The following is a 19,565-nucleotide window of genomic DNA, read 5'->3' on the forward strand; positions in this document are numbered from 1 at the left end:
TAATTAAATATTTATCGATAAATAATTAAACCTCGAATGAGTTTACTTGAAAAGAATATTTAAATAATATTCCTCAACTAATTTATGTTTACGTAATATAATAATCTTTTACATTTAATCGAGTTTGAAATAAATATTCACTGGAGAATACTTCCTCCATGATAAGTAAATAGTTAATAAATATTTCTTAATAAAATGATAAAGTATAGTTGAGGGAATACGATCTTTGGAAATCGTTTTAATAAAAGTTCAAAGTATTTAATATTTCATAAGTGGATGTTGAGTCCCTCAAATCGTACTACTATGGACTTTTAATTGTCCTAATAATATCATCGGAATGATTCCCGGGTTTTCATCTTAAAATTCCGACCGACTCTCGGTCTTTTAATTATACGTCACGCTTAAAGCGAAATTAAATATTTTACGATATATACTTATCGTACAACATCGCTACATTATGCGAAAATTCAATTACTACGTATCATGGCAAGCATGGTATTTATGCAATGATAGTAAAACAATCCTTTCACAACACAATAGTAAATGGAGTTGGGTTCGTAAACTTTCCTGGGTATCTCGAGGTGGAGGATGCTCTAGGTTCCGCTCGGAAATCTATAATCATAAACACAATTTGTTTCGTTAGGTCCCGTTATAATTTACGGCGACTCGCACTCATGCGCTACTTATTATGCACCCTCTCAAATTATATTACCATTATTATTTCTTTAAGTCCTTATTCTCATTATGGTCGCTTCCTTTTTCAAAATATCTTAAGTCCATTCTCATTTTTGTCGTCGGCTCCGCTTATTGATTCTACGGGTTCTAATCGCGTGGTCTCGGCTCCGATATTTTTATAAAATTGAAAAATAATTGTTTTCACTTGAACTTTTTATGACAATTAGGAAACTCAATATAATACTCTCTGTAAAATTTTCATGATTTATGAACATTCTTAAGTCGATCCTTTATATTTTCAAAGTTCGTAATTCGTAGCAGTTTTTGTCGCGTAAATCACTTTTAGTAAAACGGCCATAACTTTTGATCCGTAAATCGGAATCAAGTGATTCAAGCGCCTAAACGATCCTTATAACATTGTCTATCATAATCAAGGGTTATTTTTCAAGAAACTACAGTTTACATTCACAGGACTTTCTGCAGAAACTTAAAGTTACGTTTTGTACATTTTAACGAGATTACGGTTAACTCCTCGGGAGTTTCGTTTATGCCTTAAATCATTATACTACCACCAACAACCAATGTATCATCATCAACACACTAACTCCTCTCAAGAACATCATGTTATTGAGACAACAACAATCAACCTTAAATCTACTTAGCTAAACATCAAGATTACAACAATACTCCCACCAAAACTATGTTTACAACTACATACTAAAAGGATCTTGAACTTAAATCTTAAATAAAGTTGGGTCAAAATTTTTTACCTTTCTTGAGAGCTTGAGATGTGTTCTTGATGATGGTGAATTCTTGGTAGTTCTTATCTTGATTTTATTTCACCCATCAAACCTTGAAGTTTGATGGCTAGAGCTTGAAGTTTTGATTTTGATTTCTTGGTTGAAGAAGAAAAGCCGAATGGAAGAGGTTTTGGGAGAGAAGAAGTGTTTTTATGCTTGTTTCCTTGGTTACTTCATTCTCTAGTTTAGATCCTAGGATTTTATTCTTGTTGCAAATCTTGGGGACAAATCCAACTAGCTTCTTAGTTTACAAGCTAAGCCACTTGTTTAGCTCTGTAGCTTACTATTTGATAGCCTTAGTTGATCATCCTACACCTTAGCTCACTATTTGATAAAGTAACCATGGTTACTTTCTTACCATGGTTAGTTAGTGTGTTACGTTTATTTAATCGTTTACGCATTCGCTCGTTCGCTTAAACGTTTTCGTAATACTTTCTCGTAAATGGTTCGCGACGTAATTCCTTTCGTATTTATTTCTTATGTTTTAAATTATCATACTTTGATATAAATCCGTAGGGTTTTAATTTTGTAATTATATTGTGATTCCTGTAATCCTCGATGATTCATAAATATGGTCATTTTTCAAAGTTCGTTTTCTTCGAAAACTAATAGCGTTTACATACACTCATTTGGTACGTATAATCATAATATCAACTCCGAAACTCATTTTCTCATGCACTACATAGTGTGGGCTAAAATGTTTTCACCGTCCATCAGGGTTACTATTCATTAAACGTTTTACAAGGTCTCAAAAATTCGAGTTATTACAGTCTTCCCCTCTAACAAGGATTCCGTCCCGGAATCAATTAGAAAATAAGTGGGGATATCTATTCCTCATTACATCTTCAAGTTCCCAAGTTGACTCCTTGACATTTTGATTCCTCCACAAGATTCTAACCAGCTTCACAGTCTTGTTCCTCAGCACTTGTTCTTTTTTGATCCATTATCCTTACTGGCTGCTCGATGTAGGTCATGTCTGGTTGTAAATCTACTTGCTCGTATTCTATTACGTGTCGTGCATCTGCATGGTACTTCCTTAACATGGACACATGGAACATGTTGTGCACTTGTTGCAGATTAGGAGGCAAGGCGAGCTCGTAAGCTAGAGGTCCTATTCTCCTCAAAATTTCAAAGGGTCCTATGAATCTGGGACTCAGCTTCCCTTTCTTCCAAATCTCATCACTCATTTCCACGGAGATACCTTCAATATCACTGAATCTCCTACTTCATATTCCCTATCCTTCCTGGTCTGGTCGGCGTACTTCTTTTGTCTGTCCTGAGCTGCTACCAGTCTTTTCCTAATGACTTCCACCATTTCCCTGGTCTGTTGGACTAGCTCTGGTCCTATTATCTCGTGTTCTCCAACTTCATCCCAACATAGGGGAGATCGACATCTCCTTCCATAAAGAGCTTCATATGGAGGCTTTCCTATGCTAGCGTGATAGCTGTTGTTGTAAGCAAATTCGATCAGGGGTAAGTGGTCATTTCAATTTCCTTTAAAATCAATGGCACACACTCGTAGCATATCTTCTAGGGTCTGAATAGTCCTTTTGCTTTGTCCATCAGTCTGGGGGTGGTAAGTGGTACTCATGTTTAGTCTGGTGCCTACACATTCTTGGAAGCTTCTCCAAAATTAGAAATTAAACCTTAGGTCTCGATCTGATACTATGGCAACAGGGACGCCGTGTCTCACTACAATTTCCTTCAAGTAAATATCCACTAGCTTATCTACGGTGTACCTTTTGTTGATTGGTAGGAAGTGTGCGGACTTGGTCAATCTATCTATGATAACCCATATGGCGTCGTGATTGGTCTTTGTCCTTGGTAGGCCTGTCACAAAATCTATGGCTATATGCTCCCATTTCCATTCCGGAATTTTCAGGGGCCATAATAGTCCACTGGGTCGCTGATGTTCAGCCTTCACTCTCTAGCATGTCAAGCACTTGCTAACCCACTCTGCTACTTCTCTCTTCATGTTAGGCCACCAATAATATTCCTTAAGGTCACGGTACATCTTCGTACTTCCTGGGTGGATTGAATATCTGGAGTTGTGCCCTTCGTGTAGCAGCTCGTCCTTTAACTCTTGCACATTGAGAATCCAAATTCGGGACGTATACCTCATGATCCCTCTCTCGTCCTTCTCGCATCTCACTTTCTCACCGGTCAATGTCCCTCTTTCTTCACTCATCTTCTTTTCCAGACATACTCGTATCTTTTCAGTCAGTTTCGGCACTAGCTTGATCTCAAATAATCCTTCTGTTCCTTTACCGGTCATCCTCACGTCAATTTCCATCTTCTCAAATTATTTAATTAATTCCTCAGATGTCATTATCATTTTGAGTCTTTCCTTCCTACTAAGGGCGTCAGCCACCACATTGGCTTTATCCGGGTGATACAAAATTTCACAGTCGTAGTCCTTAATCAACTCTAAGCATCTCCTATGTCTCATGTTCAGTTCCTTCTGAGTATAAATATATTTGAGGCTCTTATGGTCTGTGTAAATCTCGCATTTCTCAGTGTATAGGTAGTGTCTCCAAATTTTCAGGGCAAACACTATGGCTGCTAATTTTAGATCATGCGTCGGGTATCTGCTCCCATACTCCTTTAATTGCCGAGAGGCATACGCTATAACTTTGCCGTGCTACATCAGTACACATCCTAATCCTTTAAGAGATGTGTCACTGTATATCACAAACTCTCCCTTTCCATCGGGAAGAGCGAGCACTGGTGCTGACACCAGCCTCCTTTTCAGTTTCTGAAAGCTTTCCTCACATTTTTCTGTCCATACAAACTTTTCTGTCTTCCGGGTAAGTCTAGTCAGTGGACCGGCTATCTTAGCAAAGTCTTGCACGAACCTCCAGTAATACCCTGCTAAACCTACAAAACTCCTAACCTCAATTGGGGTAGTTGGTCTTTCCATGTTGGATACCGCCTCTATTTTGGCGGGATCAACTAAAACTCCTTTGCTACTCACCACATGTCCTGAGAACTGTACTTCCCTTAAGCAAAACTCGCATTTCGAGAACTTGGAATATAATTTCTCATTCCTCAAGATTTCTAAGACTATCCATAAATGTTCTGCATGTTCTTGCTCTATCTTTGAGTAGATTAGAATATCATCTATAAAAACTATCACACATATATCTAGGTACCTTTTGAACACTCTGTTCATCAAATCCATAAAGGCTGCGGGTGCATTGGTTAGCCCAAATGACATGATTAAGAACTCATAGTGTCCATACCTAGTGCGAAAGGTGAAGGAATTTACGGATGAGCGGAAGTGTGATATAACAATTATTCCGTAAAAACCATGTATCGCACATATAGAAAAACGTATAAAACAGAAGAATGGAGGAATCGTAACCATACCTTGAAAATCGAAAGTTTATAATATGGTTGCTAGCAGTTGCTCCTCAGTGTGTGAAACACTCTACTGGTATCCACCAAGAATAATCCTCTTCAATGAAGCTTTTTATAAAACCAAGCTTTTATAAAAATGGAGTTTTTGGGAGAGAGAGAGAGAGAGGAAGAAGATGGAGGCTAGCTCTTCTTATGGTTTTCACAAAACCAAGTGTGTGTTTAGAATGAGCCATCTCATTCTATTTATAGGGCTCTCATAGGGTTTTATAATATATGATTATATATATATTAGCCCCACATTTTATCTTTATAAAATGCTTTAATAATAATTAAAACTATTTTAATCATTATTTCTTTTTCTAAATTATTTAGAAAATAATTCTCTCTCTCATTACCTGTAGGTTCAATATTATGCCGGTAGTAGAAATAAATAATAATGAACTTTTATTAATTATTAACATGAGTACTAAAATTCACTAAATATAATTAACTAATTAATTATATTTATTCTACATCGTGAGTGATACTTCTCAACATATCACGACTATCCGGATAATATGAATTCACTGCTTAGAATACCAAGAACCTGTCAGTGACTAGTTACCGTACAATGAATTCCTTCTACCCTTACAATATCACGATTAAATACAAGGCATGGATCTCGTGTCAGGCCTATCAAATATAATCATATGATTTCTTATTCATAATGCAAAGTTCATATTAATGCAAATTAGATACTCCTTTCTAATTTCATACACTCTGGCCAGAGATTCCAGAATTCGCATATTAAGAATAACATAGGATATTCTCTTCCTATACTGGAAGGGGTAGATCCTCTATTGATGTTAACTATCTCTATACACAAATCCCTATGCCCAGAATAGACCTAATGGATGTCCTTGAGACTAAGGACTAAACCAAAGCACAGTTCATTATATAAAAGATAACTTTAACGATCTCAAGTCTAAGGACACTTGTACAACTATCACTCAGTGAATAACTATTGACACGTGAGTAATCTCCATTAGTTGTTCAACTTATCGAGTCATGTGCAGTGAACTTATTCCTAACAAGCACATACATACTAGCTATAGTTGTAGGATTTTAAACATCACAGAAGCGTGGTAAAACAATTTTCTTGATATAAAATCCAAATAAAGGCATACAAATTGTGATTAAATCATAAGGGATCGTTTCTAACCTTTAAAAGCGATCCAAGAACGACGAGCGGAGATCCCTAGCAGCTGCTCCTCAAGTGTGAAGCACTCCACCGGTATCCACCAAGAGATCAATATGATGGAGGAGGAAGGGGTGGGAGAATTAGGGTTTTCTTAACTTTTTAGGTTAAAGCAAAAATAGGGTTTATAATAGTATATTTATAGGCAAAATTTTCAACTGAAAATTTTCCCATAAAATAATATTATTATTAACCCTTTATTCTTATCAACCAATTAACTAATAATGAAAACACCTTTTAATTATTAATCCTTTTTCTAAACACTTTAATCATTAAGAAGTTTTTCTTAATTAATTTATAATCAATTAAATCTCATTTAATCAATTATTAAATTTGCCAATTAATTATTTATTACATAAATAAATAATTATCCGCCATTATTAATTAATTCCTCCACCATTAAATCATTCTCTTTTATGGTGTGACCCTGTAGGTTCAATATTAAGCCGGTAGTAGAAATAAATAATAATAAAATTATTTTATCATTATTTATATAAATTCTCTAATTCATTAAATATGATTATTTAATTAATCGTATTTATTCTACATCGTGAGGGATACTTCTCAGCATATCGCGACTATCCGGATAATTCGAATTCACTGCTTAGAATACCAAGAACCCATTCAGTGAATAGTTACCGTACAATAAATTCCTTCTACCCTGCAATGTCATGATTAAATACAAGGCATGGAAATTGTGTCAAGCCTATCTTATTTAATCATTTGCTTTCCCATTCACTATGCTTAGTTCTATTTAATGTAAATTAGAAACTCCTTTCTAATTTCATTAACTCTGGCCAGAGATTCCTGAACTAGCATAAGTGGATCAACATTGAACATTCTCTTCCTTCACTGGAAGGGGTAGATCCTTTATTGATCATACACTATCTTCGTGTACAAATTCCTATACCCAGTAGAGCCCTTATAATTGTCCCTGGAGACTAAGAACTAAACCAAAGCATAGTTCAGTGTACACAAGATGACTATGATGACCTCAAGTCTAAGGATACTTGTACAACTATCACTATATGAACATCTGCTGACACGTGAGTGAACTCCATCAGTTGTTCAGCTGTGTGAGTCAAGTTCAGTGAACTTATTCTATAATAAGCACCTATATACTAGCTATAATGTCACCACACAAATGTCTATGAGAACAGACATCCTTCATAATGAAGCAAACATAGTATGTACCGATCTTTTCGGATTACTAATTACCAGTTAGTAATCCTACGACCGGGAAATATTTAAGTTCAGAGTTATCATCTTTTAGGTCTCATTATTATGATCTCATCATAATCCATAAAAAGCTTTACTCTAAACTATGGTATATCTTATTTAAACACTTAAATAGATAAAGCCCGCAATAAAACCAAAACCAGTCTTTTATTAATATCAATGAAATCAAAACAGATTACATAAAAGTTATTCCTAAATCATCATACATGATTGGACTTAGGACACATCTCTTTCAATCTCCCACTTGTACTAAAGCCAATCACTCTGGTATCTAATACCCATCTTATCTTTATGACGATCAAAGTTACTTTGAGAAAGTGGCTTTGTTAAAGGGTCTGCTATATTGTTATGTGTGTCAACTCTCTCGATGTTGACATCTCCTCTTTCAACAATCTCCCTAATCAGATGAGCCGTAGGACATGTTTGAAATTTTTATAAGACCTAGATTTCGTGGCTTGTGCTATTGCTTCGTTGTTATCACAATAAAACACAATAGGCTCTTCAATGCTAGGAACAACTCCCAACTTAAAAACAAATTTCCTCATCCAAACAGCTTCTTTTGCAGCCTCACTTGCAGCTATATATTCTGCTTCCGCTGTGGAGTCAGCCGTTGTAGACTGTTTGGAACTCTTCCAACTAATCGTACCACCATTCAGAGTAAACAAGTACCCTGACATGGATTTGCTATCATCACTTTCTGATTGAAAACTAGAGTCTGTATAACCCTCTATTTTCAACTCAGATTCACCACCAAAAACAAGAAAAATGTCCTTAGTCCTTCGCAAGTACTTAAGGATGTTCTTCACTGCTTTCTAGTGGTCTTCACCTGGATTGGACTGATATCTGCTCATCACACTAATTGAATAAGCAACATCAGGCCTAGTACACAACATCGCGTACATGATAGATCCTATTGTTGAAGCATAAGGAATCTTACTCATACACTCTCTTTCCTCAGGTGTCTTAGGAGACATCTTTTCGGAAAGGGACACTCCATGGCTCATCGGTATGAGACCTCTTTTGGAGTTTTCCATGCTAAACCTTTTAAGCACTTTCTGGATGTATGTACCTTGGATAAGACCTATCATTCTTCTAGATCTATCTCTATAGATCTTCATACCAAGAATGTAGGATGCTTCTCCCAAGTCCTTCATGGTGAAGTTTTTCGATAGCCATACTTTGACTGATTGCAGCATCGGTATATGATTTCCTATAAGAAGTATGTGATCCACATACAATACAAGAAATGTTACCGCGCTCCCACTAACCATCTTGTAGACACATGGTTCGTCTATGTTTTTGATAATACCAAACTCTTTGATTTCCTCATCAAAACGGATGTTCCATCTACGAGAAGCTTGCCTTAAACCATATATGGTTCGCAACAACTTACACACTAGGTGTTCATTTCCCTTGGAAAGAAAACCCTCTGGCTGTATCATATACACTTCCTCTTCAAGTTCTCCATTGAGGAAGGCCGTTTTCACGTCCATTTGCCAGATCTCATAGTCGTAGTAAGCAGCAATCGCAAGCAAAATCCGAATTGATTTTAACAGGGCTACATGAGAAAAAGTTTCATCAAAGTCAATCCCTTGCCTTTGTTTGAATCCTTTTGCCACGAGCCTGGCCTTTTAGGTCTCCACCTGGCCATCTGCTCCAATCTTTCTTTTGTATACCCACTTGCACCCAATAGGCTTAACACCTTCAGGCGCCTCAACCAGAGTCCATACTTGGTTGGTATACATAGATTCCATTTCGGATTTCATGGCACTATGCCATTTCTCTGAGTCAACACTACTCATAGCCTCATTATAGGTCACAGGGTCGTCATCATCAATGATTGACAACTCATTCTCATTCTCAATGACAAGGCCATAATACCTCTCAGGTTGGCGAGACACTCTCCCTGACCTACGAATGGGCTGTTCCACAGAAGGTTGTTCAGTCTGAACAGGTGTTTCCACTTGATCCGTAGTAGTTTGTGCTTCTTGAACTTCATCAAGTTCAATTTTGCTCCCACTGTTTCCTTCAAGGATAAACTGCTTTTCAAAGAAGGTAGCATGTCTGGAGAAAAACACCCGATGATCGGTGTAAAAGTAATACCCTTAAGTCTCTTTAGGATATCCCACAAAATTAATTTTACGGATTGAGATTCCAGCTTATCTGGGTCAACTTTCTTGACATAAGCTGGACATCCCCAAATCTTAACGTCTTTAAGACTCAGTTTCCTTTCTTTCCATATCTCATATGGAGTTTGAGGAACGGATTTGGAAGGCACCTTATTTAGTAAATATGTTGAGGTTTCCAATGCATAACCCCATAGGAATACTGGAAGATTCGCATAGCTCATCATGGACTGAACCATGTCTAACAAAGTTCGATTTCTCCTTTCAGATACCCATTCAACTGTGGAGTATATGGAGGAGTCCACTGGGAGACTATACCATTTTCTTTGAGATAATCTAGAAACTCTCCATTAAAGTATTCACCACCTCGATCTGATCGAAGAGTTATAATACTTTGTTTCATTTGTTTCTCCACTTCATGCTTATATTCTTTGAACTTTTCAAAGGCTTCAGACTTGTGTTTCATCAAATACACATATCCGAATCTAGATCGATCATCTATGAAAGTAATGAAGCATGAAAATCCACCCATGGCTTGCGTAGACATTGGTCCACATACATATGTGTGTACCAATCCTAGCAAATCTGCACCCCTCTCTCCATGTCCATTAAATGGAGATTTGGCCATTTTACCCAATAGACAAGACTCGCATGTAGGATATGATTCAAAATCAAAGGGGTCAAGTAACCCTTCCTTATGCAATGTCCGCAGTCTATTTTCACTAATATGACCAAGTCTGTAGTGCCACAAGAAAGTGAGATTTTCATCCCTTTTTCTTTTATTAGTTTGTTCCATCTGAAGTAAATTATGCTCTACGTCACATACATAAAGACCATTATTTAAAGTGCCACGTCCATAAAGAATATTATCTCTTAGAATAGAAAATTCATTATTCTTAATAATAAATGAAAAACCATCCAAATCCAACATAGGAATGGAAACAATATTCCTCACAATAGAGGGAACGTAATAACAATTATTCAAAAAAATAGTCTTGCCCGTAGGCATATGTAAACTAAATGATCCTACAGATATGGCGGCAACCCTTGCTCCATTGCCCATACGTAGAATCACCTTATCTTCTTCAAGAGTCCTACTTCCCTTTAGTCCCTGCAACGAATTGCAAATATGAGAACCACAGGCGGTATCTAATACCCAAGTAGAAATTTGACTTAGTGACATATTAATTTCGATCATGAACATACCTGAATCAGAAGCGGTAGTCTCACTACCCTTCTTCTTCTTCAATTCTACAAGATAAACCTTGCAGTTCCTCTTCCAGTGCCCCACCTTATTACAGTGAAAGCAAACAGCTTTGCTCTTGGGGTCTTCAGCTTTTGGTGGAATCGGCTTTTTCTCACCTACTTTCTTCTTGTTGGAAGGGTTCTTCTTCCTTTTCTTAGGATTGGAACCTTCACCAATTAGAAGAACATAACTCTTCTTAGGGGGAAAATTCGATTCCGCTATCTTCAACATGTTGTGGTGTTCAGGCAGGCTGACATCTAGCTCATTCATGTGAAAGTTCACAACAAACTGCGAGAACGAACTCGGAAGTGATTGCAAGACCAAGTCTTGGCTCAGCTCCCCATCCATGGCAATACCAAGTTGTCCAAGAAGTTCAATCAAATTGATCATCTTAAGTACATGGTCATTCATAGATGATCCCTCAGACATCCTACAACTGAACAGCTCCTTCGATATCTCATATCGAGCTTTGCTCCCTGCCATATCATACTACTCTTGTAGATGCATAAGGATATTGTGAGTATCCATATGCTCATGTTGCTTCTGTAGCTTAATGTTCGTGGAAGCTAGCATGATGCATTGAGCAACATTTCCATCATCTATCCACTTACGATACATAACATGTTCATCATTATGTGCATCGCTAGCAGGTTCAGTAGGCTTAGGTGAGTCAAGCACATATTCCAGCTTCTCAACCCTGAGAACAATTCTCAAGTTTCGAAGCCAGTCAGCAAAATTAGGACCAGTCAACTTGTGAGCATCTAGTATGCTCTAGAGTGATAGTGCAGAAGACATAACGTATATAGTAAATCTGTAAGTGATGAACACATAACAACACTTAGCAAATATTCAATTTCATTTCAAAACACTATATGAATCGGGTCTTTATTCATAAGTGGCTCCCACTAGTTTATCTAATTTATACAACCCCTAAGTGAAAATTAAGCATTCATAATGCTAGTGGGAATAGGGATCCTACATTCCATCACACAACCTCGGCTGTAGCACGAAACGTCATGTGATGTTCAATAGGCAGACAACTCTTGTCAATTATATCTTATGTTATTCCCTAATAAAATTTTAGCCTCTTGAATAATTGAATCACGGCTGTAGCATGACAGACTCAATATTCAAAGTCAAGTCTAACCCAACATTTCGTACAATTGAATCAGTCTCCAACGGCCCACGGCTGCAGCACATAACGACCTTTAGATTCTAATTCAATGCACACATCTCTATGTAATAGACAAGTATTTCTTATTTCGAAATCAAAGCCCTCGGCTGTAGCACGAAACGACAATGATTTAAAAATAAGAACCACTTTCTACCATGTTGAAAGGCTATGACCGACACAAGCCCGTTGTGTCATTGGCCAATTACTAGTTATTATTTAATTTTAGAGGGATTATATTACGTTACAATCATAATCATATTATAAAGAGATTCTTCCTTTTAAATTAAATATTTCAAATCAATAATCGATAATCAGATGATTCCCAGATCGGGTGGAGCATTGTCAAGAGGCGTCACTTAATAACCCTTTCTTACAGATAGAAATCTGTTGTTGACAGAATCATCCTTTCTCTCAATATTGAAAATTCATATTCAATTATGTATTTCATAAACATAAGAATGTCATGATTGTATTCATAATATTTATATTAAGGTCATGAAACAATTTCACTATACTAGATTGTCTAACATACGCCTTATGTTAATTAAGTTCACCTAAATCTATCATTGCATGATAAGTTAAGCATATATCACATATATAAGCATGAATAAACGTAAAGGTAGGCATGTTAAATCATGTAGCATATTAGTCTAAGCATTATACATCTCTATGTATCACATAAGGCATTTAAAAGTAATTAAAACAGTTAAAAACAGCTTTAAAACATTTTTGGGAATATAAACAGTTCAAAACTTTTATATAAAAAAACATTTGGCCACTCCATTACATCTATCTCGGAAAAACGAATCCAACGATATATTGCACGCCCAAAACGGAGTTACGAAACTCCCAGAAATCAAATTTAAAAAAATAACAGATGGGTTGTAACGCATTACAAGAACGCGTTACAAACCCTGTAACGCATTCTGGTAATGCGTTACAACCCTTTTAATCCATTGAAAGGTGTAACGCATTCCGTGAATGCGCCACAGGGTGTAACGCATTCCCGGAATGCGCGACACCCTTTTTCCCGCGTTTCTGCACCTGTCAGAACAGCCCCGTACTTTTCTTGCACAGAAAACCGTGCCGCCCACCATCAACATCAGTACTGTCAGCTTCTTTTTGATTTCCAGCAGTCAAACAAATATATATATATATATATATGTACTTTATATACATATATTTAATTACGAATTTTAATTAAAATAACTTCAAAAAATCATAATAATTAATCCACACATCAGAAAATTATGAAAAAAATACCCAGACGATCTACAACAATTATAGAACCCCGATCTACAGTCAAAACAATATTAAGAAACAATTTCTAATCAGTCATAATTAATCCATGATATAACTTACAAAAATCATAATAAATTCATACAAGATCATAAAATTCTGAAATTTTTATCACAGATCTATATGCATACAACCTAAGCTCTGATACAATTGTAGGATTTTAAACATCACGGAAGTATGGTAAAACAATTTTCTTGATATAAAATCCAAATAAAGGCATACAAATCGTGATTAAATCATAAGGGATCGTTTCTAACCTTTAAAAACGATCCAAGAATGACGAGCGGAGATCCCTAGCAGCTGCTCCTCAAGTGTGAAGCACTCCACCAGTATCCACCAAGAAATCAATGTGATGGAGGAGGAAGGGGTGGGAGAATTAGGGTTTTCTTAACTTTTTAGGTTAAAGCAAAAATAGGGTTTATAATAATATATTTATATGCAAAATTTTCAGCTGAAATTTTTTCCATAAAATAATATTATTATTACCCCTTTATTCTTATTAACCAATTAACTAATAATTAAAACACCTTTTAATTATTAATCCTTTTTCTAAATACTTTAGAAATAATTCTCTCACTTGATTTAATTTCCAAAAATTAAATTCTTAATTAATTTTACTAAGAACTTTTTCTTAATTAATTTATAATCAATTAAATCTCATTTAATCAATTATTAAATTTGCCAATTAATTATTTATTACATAAATAAATAATTATCAGCCATTATTAATTAATTCCTCCACCATTAAATCATTCTCTTTTATGGTGTGACCCTGTAGGTTCAATATTAAGCCGGTAGTATAAATAAATAATAATAAAACTATTTTATCATTATTTATATAAATTCTCTAATTCATTAAATATGATAGATTAATTAATCATATTTATTCTATATCGTGAGGGATACTTCTCAACATATCGCGACTATCCGGATAATACGAATTCATTGCTTAGAATACCAAGAACCCATTCAGTGAATAGTTACAGTATAATCAATCCCTTCTACTCTGCAATGTCATGATTAAATACAAGGCATGAAACTTGTGTCAAGCCTATCTTATTTAATCATTTGCTTTCCCATTCACTATGCTTAGTTCTATTTAATGTAAATTAGAAACTCCTTTCTAATTTTATTAACTCTGGCCAGAGATTCCTGAACTAGCATAAGTGGATCAGTATTGAACATTCTCTTCCTTCACTGGAAGGGGTAGATCCTTTATTGATCATACAATATCTTCGTGTACAAATTCCTATACCCAGTAGAGCGTTTATAAATGTCCCTGGAGACTAAGAACTAAACCAAAGCATAGTTTAGTGTACACAAGATGACTATGATGACCTCAAGTCTAAGGATACTTGTACAACTATCACTATGTGAACATCTACTGACACGTGAGTGAACTCCATCAGTTGTTCAACTGTGTGAGTCATGTTTAGTGAACTTATTCTATAATAAGCACTTATATACTAACTATAGTGTCACCACACAAATGTCTATGAGAACAGACATCCTTCATAATGAAGCAAACATAGTATATACCGATCTTTGCGGATTACTAATTACCAGTTAGTAATCCTACGACCAGGAAATATTTAAGTTCAGAGTTATCATCTTTTAGGTCTCATTATTATGATCTCATCATAATCCATAAAAAGCTTTACTTTAAACTATGCTATATCTTATTTAAACACTTAAATAGATAAAGCCCGCAATAAAACCAAAACTAGTCTTTTATTAATATCATTGAAATCAAAACAAATTACATAAAAGTTATTCCTAAATCATCATACATGATTAGACTTAGGACACATCTCTTTCAATAGTGTCACCACACAAATGCCTATGAGAACAGACATCCTCCTGAAGGGAGCAAGCATATTATGTACCAATCTTTGCGGATCCACTAACATCCGATTAGTTATCCTATGATCAGGAACTGTTTAAGTCTAGAGTTATCATCTTCTAGATCTCACTGTTATAATCTCATTATAATTCTAGAAGCTTTACTCTAAACTATGGAGCATCTTATTTAAAATACTTTAAATAGATAAAGCCCATAATAAAACCATAATAAGTCTTTTATTAATTTCAATGAAATCAAATAGGAATACAAGAAAGTTCTTCTTAACTCATCATACATGATTGGATTTAGGACAAACACTTTCAATCTCCCACTTGAACTAAAGCCAATCACCCTGGTATCTAATACTCATCTTCTCTTTATGATGATCAAAGTGAATCTGAGACAATGACTTTGTGAGTGGGTCTGCTACGTTGTTATGTGTGTCAACTCTCTCAATCTTGACCTCTCCTCTTTCAATGATTTCCCCAATCAAATGAAAGCGACGCAAAACATGTTTGGAATTTTTATGAGACCTAGGTTCCTTGACTTGTGCTATTGCTGCATTATTATCACAATACAACAAAATAGGCTCCTCAATGCTAGGAACAACTCCCAACTCAGAAACAAATTTCCTCATCGAAACGGCTTCTTTTGCAGCCTCACTTCCAACTATATATTATGCTTCCGCTGTGGAGTCAGCCGTTGTAGACTGTTTGGAACTCTTCCAACTAATCGCACCACCATTCAGAGTAAACACGTACCCTAACATGGATTTGCTATTATCACTTTCTGATTAAAAACTAGAGTCAGTATGACCCTCTATTTTCAACTCAGATCCCCCACCAAAAATAAGAAAAATATCCTTAGTCCTTCGCAAGTACTTAAGGATGTTCTTCACTGCTTTCCAGTGGTCTTCACCTGGATTGGACTGATATCTGCTCGTCACACTAACTGAATAAGAAACATCAGGCCTAGTACATAACATCGCGTACATGATAGATCCTGTTGCTGAAGCATAAAGAATCTTACTCATACGCTCTCTTTCCTCAGGTGTCTTAGGAGACATCTTTTCGGAAAGGGACACTCCATGGCTCATCGGTATGAGACCTCTTTTGGAGTTTTACATGCTAAACCTTTTAAGCACTTTCTAGATGTATGTACCCTGGGTAAGACCTATCATTCTTCTAGATCTATCTCTATAGATCTTCATACCGAGAATGTAGGATGCTTCTCCCAAGTCCTTCATAGTGAAGTTCTTGGATAACCACACTTTGACTGATTGCAACATCGGTATATCATTTCCTATAAAAAGTATGTCATCCACATACAATACAAGAAATGTTACCGCACTCCCAATAACCTTCTTGTAGACACATGGTTCATCTATGTTTTTGATAAAACCAAACTCTTTGATTGTCTCATCAAAACGGATGTTCCATCTACGAGAAACTTTCTTTAAACTATATATGGTTTGCAGCAGCTTACACACTTGGTGTTCATTTCCCTTGGAAAGAAAACCCTCTAGCTGTGTCATATACACTTCCTCTTCAAGTTTCCCATTGTGGAAGGCCATTTTCACGTCTATTTTCCAGATCTCATAGTCGTAGTAAGCAGCAATCGCAAGCAAAATCCGAATTGATTTTAACAGGGCTACAGACGAAAATGTTTCATCAAAGTCAATCCCTTGCCTTTGTCTGAATCCTTTTGCCACGAGCCTGGCCTTATAGGTCTCCACCTGGCCATCTGCTTCAATCTTTCTTTTGTATACCCATTTGCACTCAACATGCTTCACACCCTCAGGTGCTTCAACCAAAGTCCATACTTAGTTGGTATACATAGATTCCATTTCAGATTTCATGGAACTTTGCCATTTCTCTGAGTCAACACTACTCATAGCCTCATTATAGGTCATAGGATCGTCATCATCAATGATTGACAACAAGGCCATAATACCTCTCAGGTTGGAGAGACACTCTCCCTGACCTACGAATGGGCTGTTCCATCGAAGTTTGTTCAGTCTGAACAGGTGTTTCCACTTGAATCGTAGTAGTTTGTGCTTCTTGAACTTCATCAACTTCAATTTTGCTCCCACTGTTTCCCTGTAAGGATAAACTGCTTTTCCAAGAAGGTAGCATGTCTGGAGAAAAACACCCTATGATCGGTGTAAAAGTAATACCCTAAAGTCTATTTAGGATATCCCACAAAACTACATTTTAAGGATCGAGATTCCAGCTTATCAGGGTCAACTTTCTTGACATAAGTTGGACATCCCCAAATCTTAACGTGTTTAAGACTTGGTTTTCTTTCTTTCCATATCTCATATGGAGTTTGAGGAACAGATTTGGAAGGCACCTTATTCAGTAAATATGCTGAGGTTTCCAATGCATAACCCCACATGAATACTAGAAGATCCGCATAGCTCATCATGGACCGAACCATGTCTAACAAAGTTCGATTTCTCCTTTCAGATACCCCATTCAACTATGGAGTATATGGAGGAGTCCACTGGGAGACTATACCATTTTCTTTGAGATAATCTAGAAACTCCCCATTCAAGTATTCACCACCTCGATCTGATCGAAGAGTTATAATACTATGTTTGGTTTGTTTCTCCACTTCATGCTTATATTCTTTGAACTTTTCAAAGGCTTCAGACTTGTGTTTCATCAAATACACATATCCGAATCTAGATCGATCATCTATGAAAGTAATGAAGTATAAAAATCCACCCATGGCTTTCGTAGACATTGGTCCACATACATCTGTGTGTACCAATCCTAACAAATCTGTAGCCCTCTCTCCTTGTCCACTAAATGGAGATTTGGTCATTTTACCCAATAGACAAGACTCACATGTAGGATATGATTCAAAATCAAAGGGGTCAAGTAACCCTTCCTTATGCAATGTCTGCAATCTATTTTCACTAATATGACCAAGTCTGCAGTGCCACAAAAAGGTGAGATTTTCATCATCCCTTTTTCTTTTATTAGTATGTTCAATTTGTAGTAAATTATGCTTTACGTCACATACATACAGACCATTATTTAAAATACCACTTCCATAAAGAACGTTATCTCTAAGAATTGAACATTTATTATTCTGTATAACAAACACAAGTCTAACATGGGAATAGAAATAATATTCCTCACAATCGAGGGAACAAATTAACAATTATTTAAAACAATAGTCTTGCCCGTAGGCATATGTAAATGAAATGATCCTATAGCTTCAGCAACAACTCTTGCTCCATTTCCCGTCCGTAGAATCACCTCCTCTTCCTCAAGAGTCCTACTTCTCCTTAGTCCCTGCAATGAATTGTAAATGTGAGAACCATAGGCGGTATCTGAAACCCAAGTAGAAATTTGATTTAATGACATATTCATTTCAATTATGAACATACCTGAAATAGAAGCGGTAGTCTCACTACCCTTCTTCTTCTTCAATTCTGTTAAGTAAACCTTGCAGTTCCTCTTCCAGTGCCTCATCTTGTTACAGTGGAAGCAAAGAGCTTTGCTCTTGGGGTCTTCAGCTTTTGGTGGAACCGGCTTTTTCTCACCTGCTTTCTTCTTCTTGGAAGGGTTCTTCTTCCTTTTCTTAGGATTGGAACCTTCACCAATTAGAAGAACAGAGCTCTTCTTAGAGGGAAAATTTGATTCCGAAGTCTTCAACATGTTGTGGAGTTCAGCTAGGCTGACATCCAACTTATTCATGTGAAAGTTCACAACAAACTACGAAAACGAACCCGGAAGTGATTGCTAGACCAAGTCCTGGCTCAGCTCCCCATCCATGGAAAAACCAAGTTGTCCAAGACGTTCAATCAAATTGATCATCTTAAGTACATGGTCATTCACAGATGATCCCTCAGACATCCTACAACCGAATAGCTCCTTCGATATCTCATATCGAGCTGTCCTCCCTGCCACATCATACAACTCTTGTAGATGCACTAGGATAGTGTGAGCATCCATATGCTCATGCTGCTTCTGTAGCTCAATGTTCATGGAAGCTAGCATGATACATTGAGAAACATTTACATCATCTATCCATTTATGATACACAACATGTTCATCATTATGTGCATCGTCAGCAGGTTCAGCAGGCTTACGTGAGTCAAGAACATATTCCAGCTTCTCAACCCTGAGAATAATTCTCAAGTTTCGAAGCCAGTCAGCAAAATTAGGACCAGTCAACTTGTGAGCATCTAGTATACTCCGGAGTGATAGTGTAGAAGACATAACGTATATAGTAAATCTGGAAATGATGAACACATAACAACACTTAGCAAATATTTAATTTCATTTCAAAATACTATATGAATCGGGTCTTTTATTCATAAGTGGCTCCCACTAGTTTATCTAATTTATACAACCCCCTTAAGTGAAATATTAAGCATTCATAATGCTAGTGGGAATAGGGATCCTACATTCCATCATACAACCTCGGCTATAGCACAAAACGTCATGTGATGTTCAATAGGCAAACAACTCTTGTCAATTACATCTTATGTTATTCTTAATAAAACTTTAGCCTTTTGAGTAATTGAGTCACGGTTGTAGCATGACAGAC

The sequence above is a fragment of the Apium graveolens genome, chromosome 1 (assembly GCF_009905375.1).
Source record: "Apium graveolens cultivar Ventura chromosome 1, ASM990537v1, whole genome shotgun sequence".
In the NCBI taxonomy this organism is placed as follows: domain Eukaryota; kingdom Viridiplantae; phylum Streptophyta; class Magnoliopsida; order Apiales; family Apiaceae; genus Apium; species Apium graveolens.